This window comes from Halyomorpha halys, unplaced genomic scaffold, assembly GCF_000696795.3.
Source record: "Halyomorpha halys isolate HHAL.00 unplaced genomic scaffold, Hhal_1.1 Scaffold150.1, whole genome shotgun sequence".
In the NCBI taxonomy this organism is placed as follows: domain Eukaryota; kingdom Metazoa; phylum Arthropoda; class Insecta; order Hemiptera; family Pentatomidae; genus Halyomorpha; species Halyomorpha halys.
In genome coordinates, this window is record NW_027113424.1 from 498,736 (window position 1) to 511,586 (window position 12,851).

At 29.3% G+C, this 12,851-nt stretch overlaps 1 protein-coding gene across 4 annotated transcripts in view; it reads right to left on the reverse strand.

Annotated features, from left to right (window-relative positions):
• Window positions 1-12,851, reverse strand: part of slo (calcium-activated potassium channel slo) — a 258,833-nt gene that overhangs the window by 144,749 nt on the left and 101,233 nt on the right. The window lies entirely within an intron of this gene.

Consider the following 12,851-nt stretch of genomic DNA (forward strand, 5'->3'; position numbering starts at 1 on the left):
GATCTTCCCTCTAGAAATGTTATTGGAGTTCTATTAGTGGGTAGATTCTCCACATGTTTATATCATGTCCCTATGTCACCCACAACAAATTTACTTGTTGTATATATTTGTATACAGTTGTAAATAACAATAAATAAATTATTAAATAAAAAAAAATCTTAGTTTTTAAACTAAATTAAATCCTGTATCTATAATAATTAAAGTATATAAGATTGGGTTTCACTGAATTCACTGGCAACATAAACGTTATATAAATTTTTTTTTCAATGTCGGTAAATGCCCTATTGAGAGTTAATAGACATCAGTACGTCGTTCGTAGGAGTACTAATTTCCATGATATTTGTTAAAATATTGATTTGCCTTTATCTGGAAAAAATGGACTACATTATAAGGCGTCTTTTATCCTTTTTTTATGAATAATAATCGTTCCCTTCTAAAATCATCTACATCAGAGTGTCTTGTATGTTTTTTTTAGGACGGTATTTCACAAGTTGAATTGGTAATGGAGGATTCTATCTGTGACTATTACGATAACAGTTATCAGTTCAATCAATTCCGCTTCTTCCAATCTCGACAGTGATGGAAGTGGCTTGTTGCGAGAACAACTCATTCTAATTGATGAAGCGAGCGGGTTCAATTCAGAACAGAACTTCTGTTTTTATTTCGGCGCCGTATGAAGTCATCCGTTGATTAAGTCCTTCCAATTTGATCTAAATGGACAATTGCAAAAAGCAATTTATTTCTGAGACCCCATAGTGGTTATGACGAATTGCTTGGTTGACAAGGTCTGAATGGGAATAATGTCGATATGAGGATATAAGGATCGATAGCCATTTCGAAGCAAGTGGCGAAAAGGATGTTAAGGTCACTGACAATTTGTTTGATGAAGTAACTGCGCACATTTAGGTTATTAAGTGATTATTTGTATTGTAGAAATGGCACAGTGTCAGAATTTCAACAGCGACGTTAATAAAAATTTGTAGAACAATAACATATAACTAAAAACATAAAATTATTTTTAAAACCAAAATACTAGAATTTAGTGTGTAATATGGCTTATTATAATGTCCAGAAGATGGTAATTCGGCGACTAATTGCTGGTTTTTGATAATTTAATGTTACCATCATGTTGATACCATTTTTTAAAATATTAATGAGATGTATAAAAACGAAAATATTCAAGAGATAACAGAACTTAACTACCCATTTACATTGTATGATAGCAGTAAGGTAGCTATAACAATCTGTTCAGCCTATAAAGTCGACCCTGCTTTCTCAGCTAATATTCTCTTGGTTAACAGATTATTCAAAATGTTGCAATTCTGTGCCCAGGTAGTGACCTAGTCACGAAGTATCATACTAAATAAGTGTAATATTCTTAAACATACACTAAAAATACATCAAATATGCAATAATGCAGATAAAATAATCAAATACACTATTACTGTGCTGACAAAAACGTCTAAACTAGAAAAGAGATTTAAAAATTACACGAAAATGATTTCAAAAGTTGCTGCATTTATTGTTTTTATTTTTAATAAACAAAACATGAGAATAATTCTCAGTATTCAGCTTACTTCTAAAAGTTTATATCATTATATATTATCTATATATTTTTCTTTTTTCGAGGAATACGCTTATTACTTTTTTATTTTCTTGTTGCAGACGTTTCCGACATTTTTCTATTATCTAGTCCATCCTATAATTGTATTAACAACAAAATACATCTTATCATCTTTTTACAAATATTTCTACACATTGAAAATGTAGTCGATTTCAAACAAATATAAAAGGTAAAAAACAACACAATGTTGATATAATTAACAATAATCAGTATGGCAAAACAAATAGGGGTGGTAATAACCTATACTTTTTCGAAGAAACAAAAGTCAATTTCAGAGAAACTAATAGATGGACATAAGAAATTATTGTATACATACTTATATTTTTGTAATATGTATTAGTGTTGGTCTGAGATAATAAAATTAATAGGAGGTTGAGAAAGAAAAAGAAAAAAAAAAAGGACATGTAAAAAAAGGTATAATTTGAGAATAAAATATTGTATTTAAGAATTACATTTGTTAAATAATATATTGTACCGTTAATTTTAGAAATAACAAATTTTAATATTAGCACAAATATCTTAGAGGGATGAATGGGAATAAAAGAATACAAGGTAATTAAATAAAAATATATTGATATATGGCTTTTTTTCAATTAATAAAATTATTGTTTATGTGTTGAAAATTAAGAAATGTATGTAAAAGATTGATAAGATCTATTATAGAATAGACTAGATTATGGACCAATATCCGAAACGTCTCAAACGAGATAATAAAGAAGTAATTAGGGTATTTCTCGAAAAAATAAATAATATATAGATAAATAAGTAAAATAAGTGAAAAAATATTGGAAGTGTAAAGGAAAATTACCAAAAATTGTATTTAAAAATGAATAACCAACATGATAAAAAAAATTGATACAACGTAAATGAATGAACGTCTGCAACATGTCCTACATCACGATTAATTGGGGTGTGTTTCTAAATTTGTTTATTCGAAACCTTATCCACTTACAAATAAAGTATTTTTCAAAATCATCAGCAAATTTAGTATAAATACACTTAAAATTATCGATCTGAGAACAACTGAGGAATAACAAATCGACTTACGTTTTCCAGAATAGAGCGATTTTTATTAAGAGTCTTTTATAAACATATTTTTATTTTTCAGATTTTCTCCTACTTGATTTACATTACATAAAATGGATTTAAAATTCGAAACTGTCACTAATAACATCAAATATGTATCGTAAAATTAACAAAGTTTTTAAATACATAGTTGACAAACACATAGATGTATGTGTTATATATGCATTTTCAGGTGAGATGTATACAGTGGTGGGGCGGGAACGCGTGGAAACGATGTTCCCACTCTGCTTGGAAACAACAATAGTAGTAATTATTAAAGCAGTAAATTATTTAAATTATATTAGGCAGTGATAATACTATCTGCTTACGTTTTACTGTTTATTATTAGTAGCTTAAAAGGAATATAACCACTGCACTGTTTGGCTACATACTGACTATAAGGCTAAAAATCACCTTGTAAAGGGGTGGGGGCATTCTGGATCGCCTAATGTTATAGTACAAGAGCCCAAGAGGAGAAAAAAGTCAGTCATTTCACCCCAATTTTTTATTACTTTTATGAAATCTATGTCAAAATTGATGAGTCTGCTAAGTATACGTAGGGGTAATAGAAAATAACGGCTGTTTCAAAGCGTTAAAAATAATTAATTTTTCATTCGGACCTCTATATCTATAAAACTACCAACAACATTAGAAAATCTAAGAGAACATTTGCTAAAATGTGAGCCCTAATAGAGCTATTTACGTCCAATAGTTCTCGAAATATAGCTTTTTAAAAGCAACATTTCACAAAAATGTTGTACAAACGTACTGAAATATTAGTAGTTAGTTAATTTATTTTGAGAATTCTATATCTCAGGAAGTATATGACATATAGATGTTTATTAGCACTCAAATTAAAGCTAGTTTAAAAGAGCTATAAAGTAGTTTCTGACATTTATCCTTTTCATGATATTTGCTAAAATAAATTGATTTATTGTTGTTCAGACCAATTTTCATTTGCCAAATTTATATTTATATGTGAATATCATAAAAAACTACTACCCTTACGAAGATAAGTGTCATAAAATACTTTATAGTAAGTTGAATTTCCTTTATTTTGAGTGCTGGAAGACATATGTGCGTCATATGAGTCTAGAGATTTTTTTTTCAAAAAATTGTATATGAACAACTAGAAATTGACATTTTGTGAATTTATTTTGTCAAATATCATAAAAACTATTACTCCTACAAAGATAAACATTATTAACTATTTTATAGTAAATTTAACACGCTTTAATTTGAGTGCTGACAGACGTATTTACGTCCTATGGTTTCTGAAATAAAGTTTTTCATAAATCAAACTTATCGTCCGATCAATTATAAATCAATTTATTTTAGGATATATCATGAAAAATACTATTGCTATGAAGGTCATATTTTACTTCATAGTGCGTCAAACCAGCTTTACGTTTTAAAAAGCTATATCTCTTGAACTATAGGACATAAATAGCTCTATTAGGGCTAATATTTCAGCAAATTTACTCTTCTTTAAATAATGTTGTTTTAGATTTTCTAGTGTTGTTGGCAGTTTTTAAGATATAGAGCTCCGAAACAGCTGCCATTTTTATTCCCCTAACTTATACTTGGCAGACTCATTAGTTGTGACTAGTAACTATACATAGTTTTCATTGGAGTTATCAAAAATTGGGGTGAAATAACTGCCTTTTTTTCTTCTTAGCTTTTGAACTATTAGTCAATTCTCAAAAGATGGTAAGCCTTCCCACACTGGAAAATTTAGGACTACACCACTGGATATATATACTTTTTCTAATTCCGTAAATATTCAAGATCTATGAAAGGAGTTGTGATGTACAAAATAAATAAATCCCCAACTTGAAGAAAAGGGATAGCAAAGAGGACAAAAAACAGTTTGATACTAGATAATAGAGTGGAAGATTAAAACGCATTGTCGAAATATATAGCTACATCTCTTGTGTAGTGGCACATCTGACAAAAAAATTAAAATTATTTTGTATTTGACATGTTCCATAGATTGTATCCTAGACTGGAGTTACTCTATGACACCTTAACTTGCTTCGGGATAGTCTGTAGGACAACTCCAATAAAGTAACTCCAGTATGCAATAGTACTTTGTAATACGTCCAGTTAAAAAGAAAACTCAAGCATTATTTCTATCTGATAAAAAAATACTACTGAAGCAAAGAAGCGATATAACCAATATGGTGTTTTTTCTGTGTTAATCTGAACTGAGTAACTGAATATTCAGCTAGAACAGGAATACTTTGTTGGCCTTGATAATCAGATGAAATTCAACTAAAATCAAAATCAACAAATCCTTTCAACCATTTCTTTCTTAAATGATTTCATTCATAAACATTGGCAAAAAGAAAATGGCGAAAGAAGTGGCGACAAATATTTGTAGTAGAGTGGAAATGACATTATTCTTCTTAAATCATCATTTTAAAATAGAAAAATGATAATATAATATTAAATCACAATTTTGCGTTCAAAATGCGTGTAGACAATTACGTAAAAATTAATTCATAATAATTGTTTTATAAGCATAAGGACTAAAGATATAAGTTCTAGAATGTTATTTGAAAATCAACAGAAACCAAATAGACCGCGAAATCCAGTTTCCTGCTAGAATGATTTAAAGCTACTATTCATCACGAAAATGAGGTAACAGAACGTAGAATTTAACCGTCAGCTGTTTCTATTTGTCCCTATATACACTGGTGGTGTAACAAAAAATATTTAAATTAAATTTTACACAGAACGTTGTGCCAAATAAATATGGCCTACTATCCGCCTAAAAATACTTTCCTTTACTCACACAGAACAGTTTCTTTTATTAATTTTTTTGTTTACAACTTTTCTGTTTACTTTATCAAATTAATTATATATTACTCTTTTGTGTATTTATTTCTTGTTTATCTATGCACTGAGCGATACCTTAGAGAACTGTAACGTTTATTATACTCCGAAAACCTTTCGAAACTATCACTTAATATAAATCTAATAAGTAAGATAAGTATTTTATTAATTTTATAAGTGAGATGTGAACAGGAATGGAAAACTTCTTCTACATTCTTACGTATAGGAAATTATCTAAACAAGGGGAGCGGAAAGGGGCAAATAATCATGAATTATTAAATTAAACTTAGGACACAAAGGTATAATATTTTAATGTTTCACAGATTGGACTTAATTATTCTCATAAAGATGTAAGGGGTACCGAACGTATTATAAAAAAGTGATGTATAAAAAACAAAAAATACAATATTTTTAATTATACAATGTGATTAAACTGGAAGGTCAATTATTATTTTCCTTGCAACCTCCTCACTGTAAAATCTATCAGTAAATAACAGATAAACAGAGGATGGGTGTATCCTAATCCTGTTGTCGAGACTGAAGTAATTAATCTGCCACAGCCGAATTGAAACGCGGGTTGGAGAACACTACCCTACTCACTGAGTTAATACTGGAAGCCTAATACTGTTATACATAAGTTAATATTAAAATTAATAATTATAGTTAAGTTAATAAAAAAAGAGTTAATACTAAGAGCCAAGATGATGAGAGAGGCATGACTGTACGCTCTGACGGGGAGCGATCTAGAATGAGAACTACCTGTACTACAAGACCTTTGTATACTGTCGGAAGGAAGCTGTCGGAAGAAAGCTGGCTCTACTCACTTCTCCCTGGGCAGAAGATATGAAGCTGTACCAGTGAGGTCTCCGGACAGGACAGAAGATAATTTATAGAAGAGCAAGCTGTGTGCACAGGTGACGCAAATTAGTTAATTGTTTTGATTGCAGTAATGGGTTGTAATCCTATGTTGCGAACAACCGTATTGCTGGGTAGGGTGACAAATAAATAATACTGGAGGCCTGAGTAATTAACCCTTTTGATTTTAAATATATTTTGTAAGCTTCAAACGACGTTTCGAGCTCCATGCTATTTTTAAATAGTAATATTCTTATCTTATCATTAAATATATTTAGTTTTGAGGAAATGTCATATAACAAATAAAAAAGAAATAGACATAAAGATCATACGAATCAATACCGTCTATAGAACTGATAACAGTAAATAGATTACTGTTTATATTATAACCCATTTATAAAGAAGGAACTAGTGAACTAACTTAATTATTATTGGTTAAAAATATTAATACATATATCTTCTGTGATAATTTTCCCAATTTAGGTCCAATTTTCACTGTCAAATGAAGACTAATTACACCACGTTACAACTAATTGCTTCATGTGATATATAATTCAAATATAACTAAAAATATAAAATAATAAACGAAAAAAATATATGTAAAAGATTGAATTAATGCAAAAGCTATACCGATTTTTAAAACCATTTTTTCATATGGTTGCAGGAAAGATTTTATTGTGAATAGAGATACAGGAATAATGGCAAGTGAATACTCACAAAATGGTCATGGTTTGCAATTTCACCTCTTGAGATATAAAGACTTCGTCAAGTTACGCAACATTGCAATTTGCCACACGTTCCCTTCGTGAAATCTGCTACTTGAGACTATGCCTAAATATAATTTATATTACTATGCCTATTTTCTGGGCTTGACTTTAGAAACAATCATTATTAGCTGATAAGTCAGCTCCACTTAATCCTAGGCATCTGCTAAATAATTTTACCGGCAAAATTTGGCTATAATATTTAATACTTTACTTAGTGAAACTTGTGGAAAGCCCAAGTAATTCATTCTTTTTATCACAAACTTGTTTCTACTTAGTTTAGCAGAACGATGTTTGCAATTGTGAGAAACAGTCATTAGAACACCTACATATCATTCCATAATTTATCTTTATTACTTTAATCAAAAAATTTAACTACAATAGAATGAAAACTTTACTGCATTTATAAAGTTAAAAAAGATAAGAGTAAACTTCACAACAAAGTTTAACTTCACCTTAGAGTTAGACATAGTTGCAAACAATTAGTCTATAAGGTAACTTGAACAGTCCTTCAAATGCTAAAGAAAAAGAAATACAATCATTTCATATTTTACTTAATTTTTTAAAGATTATAATAGAGCAATTCTTTGGAATTTCAAGAAGTTTATAAATCTTCAACTCATGATTTTATGGTTATTTTCATTATTGCTCTTAATGCAGCAATAATTGCATATCAGTTAACTAATCCTGCTATGCTAAATGAAAATTAAAAAAAAATATCGTTGCCAACTTCATTAAATTTAATATTTTCTACATTAATAGTTTCAATGGAAAATGCTTATAGAAGGAAGATGAAGAAGTATTTCATTTTTTTTTTTTTTTTTTTGGACGATGGACAAAAAATTAAGAATTCATAAATTCACATTCCACAATTTGAAGTTTGTTATTTTTTTGCTTATCACGAAAAGGTAGTTAGTACCGCTTCTAATGGATTCAAGTAAATATTTACTTTGGTGCCAGAAATAATGTGCTATTTATCGTCAAGAGAAAGCAGTGGTTCATTTCAACTCATTCATGAATCTAAACAACATTCCATTGAGTAAAACAAAACTGTTTAAATTTCCCTAGTTAAGATTTTTAAAGAAGGCTAGCTTAAAAATATGCATTTTTAAATTCTGTATTGAATTAATTCTAAATAGTTTTATCATCGGATGGTGAGGTACGAAAATGGGGAGCGAATATATTTTCAAGCCACTCACGTATTCAATAATTATATTACTAAACACAATAATATAGTTTTCCCCTAAAGATATAACTTTGAGCCACCGAATTTCGTAAAAATAACAAGTAAGTAAATCATTAATAAATCCGCTTTGTAGCCACTGATGACTAATATATTGAGGTATGTCTAAGCCTTGGCGAGAAATCACTCGTGTTTCAGGACTCCCGACAGATCGTCGAAGACCAATTTATACAGGGCAGGATCGAGGATGCAGCCCTGCGGACAACCGCTGATTATGTATGTTTCTGGGAACATCATCATTAAGCAACTGCTGGATTATGCACATTATCCTAGTCTGATAATGTGGACTAGGATTACGAAAATATAAAAATATAACTACTGATGGCCTGGAATGAAAACCTCGTATCTAAAAAAAAAACTTAAATTTATGTTAACTTACAACTTTAATATTATAGCTACTGAGAAAGATATAAGCTTTGAATCTTTCACACAGCACGAGTAAGATTTCTATATACAGAATTATTGACTCTCAAGTATTGTAAAAATACGAGCTTATCCATCAAATAATATATAAAAGTTATTTAAGTTTTTTTTTATTGAGTTACGAGGTTTTCATACAGGGCCATCGTTATATTTTTGAAGAACAGAGTACATGACTCCTTTTCGAAACGTAGCTACTATGAACTAACTAATTTAATTATTTTTTGTAGAGAAAAGATCGAGAAAAAAAAGCCATTTGAGTAGTTTGGAATTTAAACCAGTCGCCTCTACTTTTTACAGCTATTTATATTTGGAAAAATGGAAGTTCAGAGGTTCCTCTACCAATGGGTAAATAGCTATAGATCAAAACTCATCAGACCCCAACAAAAATGACATGCGAAGTGAAGGTTTTTAAACAGAAACTATTAGATCCAGAGTTCTCTAGCATATTATTATAAGCATGCATTATAACTAAAAATTAGCAAGTTTAGGACCATTCCAAAAACCCGAGTTCATACGTCATTTAAACTGTTCATTAGTATAAAAATAAACATGTTATTGGTTTTGGGCTACTATAAAATTTAGAGAAATGGACGTAACACGTTTTCTTTCCGAACGACTCATTTAAAATAGTTGAAAAAGTTAATGAAAATAAAAATTAGGAGATGTCCGGGTCACATAATGATGAATGAATTTAAAAAAAGACAAGAGAGAAAAGCTGTCAAAGACCTGGCAGACAACGAGCGATATGTGTTGCCAGAAAAGATCATACACTAAGAGCTAGGGACAATTACCTATACATATTTTTATTTTTCGTTATTTAAAAAAAGAATGAAAAAAATCAACAAATATGAAGTTTATCGATTAAATTATCTTGTGTTTATTTATTTATCTATTTTTTAAAAAAATATATCATATTTTTAAATTCACGCAAATCCTTTAAGTAAGTCATAACAAAGTGAAAAATGGACAATGAATTGTTATCCAGTAATTCTTAAATTAGTTCCAAAATAATGTTAATCGGAGCAATAAGGATCCAATAGTCTTACAGTCTAAGTAGGTATCATAGAGTGAAATACTGGCATACTCAAATATTTAAAGTAAGGAGAAGATGAGTAATTTATTACTTAATTCAGATCCAATTATATTTATTGAACGAATATCAACATTAAACATATCTCAATTCAATATTTAAATGTACTGGTTTAAAATGTTGTTTAGCTGTTCCTTTGAAGACAATACTGGGACGCCATTTGAAGTTAAAACCACAAATTAAAATTTTCAACTTTACACTTCGAGTAGAATAGGTTGGTAACTACTAAGATAATCTGCTCTTACTCGTTTTTAAACCTTTTTAGAAAATAGGTTAGTAAATGTTAAATTTACTGGAAATAATTAATTTCATGGTTTTTAAAATATAATATAACAACTTAAATTATTAGATCTCTTCACATATATCTGCATTTATTTATCAAATTTTAACTGTTACTTAAAAAAAAAAAAAATACTGTATACTTTATCACTTGACAATAACCAACAACTAAAATGAAAAATCATATATTGTAGGAAGATAGTCCGGGTGGCGGTCAATAAATGTACAAAATAGTAGAAAAAAAAAATTTAATGTTAACAAACGTTTCGGCCCATTTTGCAGGACTTCGTCAGGGCTAAATGAAAATAAGATTAAAAAATTGTAAGAAGTGATAGAACATTAAGATAAATTAACCAAAAAAATTAGGAAAAAAAATATTTGTCTACGTTTATTACTCTAATTTTGTACTTAAATTCTATCGCACCAGGCGGTATTTATTAGAAATTGGTTTCCCAGCCACCTATATTTATACTTCCTTAACTTATTATCATTTCTTTCATATACTTGAAAAAAAAAAACATTTTTTTTTTTTATTACATATTTTCTTATTTTCGCTTATATCACTTCTTACAATGTTTGTATCTTGTTTTCATTTATCCCTGACGAAGCCCTGAAAAATGGGGCGAAACGTTGGCTAGCATGAAATTGTTTTTTCTGCTACATATTTTGTACGTTATTGACGGCCACCCGGACTAACAACCTACAATCTACTTCATACGGTGATCAATTATCTCCTTCCAATATGAAAAATCTTATACAAAAATAATTTTTAATGAAGCCATTTTAATTGAATTTTAATGAAGCTTAAGAGTAGTATACACATTGAATGAAATAATGATTGATATGCTACTTACTACATCAATGGCATGTCATTTATTTCCTTCAAACAGTAATCCTGTGCATGTAAAATGCATATTATATACATCTACAACATATGCACTAATTTGTATTAACTGGGACTGGGTACTGTTGAACATCGGTTCCCAAAATGGATACCGCATTTTTCTTAAAATATAAAAAAAAAAATTAAAATTAAAATAACAATTAAACAGTGTAGTCCAGCACTGCATTTTTTGCACTTTTCTTCTCATATTTCTACAATCCCACCGCTGTACTTAGGATAATTTTAGTGGCATTTTTATTTATTTTTTAGCAGAACTAAGGTGCCACGAATTTTTTTTTTAGCCAAAAAGGGGAGGCACAATTTTTTTCAGCTCACCAAGTGCCGAGGCGAAATTTGGGAACCAATGCTGTTGCCTAAAAACCAGAAACGTGGCAGGCTGCCGCAAGCCATATCGGGACGCAAGCCATAGCTACAATATTTAATTTTCACACCGATTTTACAATTTAGAACTAGAATTAGCTTACATATTAGTAACACCATCATCTCCTTGTTTATAGTACGTTTATCACTTAGGACATTTAGTCCTAGGAATAAATACTAATAATAATATATACATAATTAAGAAATGTTGGATGTATTATTAGTAAGGAACGCAAGACCCTTGGGTTATATTGGTACTTTTTATTATTATTATTATTATTCTTTTATGTAGATACCTATTATTAATGGTTAAAAAACTTACATGTTAAACATACTATAGTATACGTAAAGTTTGTAAATTTTGTTATAAAAATGTTCGAACATAATTTTTTTTTCTCTTTCCTACACATTAAATTGTTAACTTTAAGGATAGTTTAACGCAAATTTTTTAGCAGAAGGGCCGCGAAGAAAAAAGTTGGGGGCCTGCTGCTCTGAAAATTGTATTAAAATAATTGAATTTGTTCTGAAAGGGATTGTGAATGAATTAGCAAATGAGTATCTAACTAAATAATTATTATAGAGCGTAGTTGCCTCCTTACCTTCCTACAGTAAATCATCAGTCACACCTAATATTATCCTCCCTTAAACGTCACGTACACTATAAATGTTTTATCTGTTGCAATGCTAAAGCGCTGGTAATCCTTGTAATTCATTTAAAATTCAGGCGTATCATATTTATTTCGAAATACAATACTTTACCAGAGTCCAATTGAGAACAATAATTATTATTTTATTATTGTTCTCAATTTAATAAATAATATACTTTGACTTAGGCCAAGAATGAATATTTTATCATCTAGAATTAAACCATTTTCAGTTTTCTAATTACGTAATCCAGTTCTAAATTTAGTTTAATTGGAGAAAGAGAATCGCAATGCCATAAATTTGAACTTCATAATGAAATTTAAAGATTCGGATTTATATATTTTTTTGACAGATCTTTTATTCTATAAAAATCTTATAAAAATTCTACTTAATATGTGAAATAATAATATTCGTTTTTTTACGACAATAATCCGACTGTAAATTATAATTTATATTTAATTTGTTATTATATAATTATTATTGATTACAATATGGACATTAAGGGCTAAGAGTTGTGTTTATGCTAATAGGTGTCTCAGCCCGCCGAGACACTAGATCGCTGATCCCAGGTCGCTATATTTACAGGCCACGTGACTGTGGAGGTCCTATTTTTGTACGGTCACTTCCTAGCCACAATCACATAAAGCTGATACAGTTAAAGTCAATTATTATCATAGGAGAAATTAAATTAATAATATAGTTATAACTAATAGATTGATGTTATAAATCATATTAGTTTTAAGGAGTGCTTAAAATATATT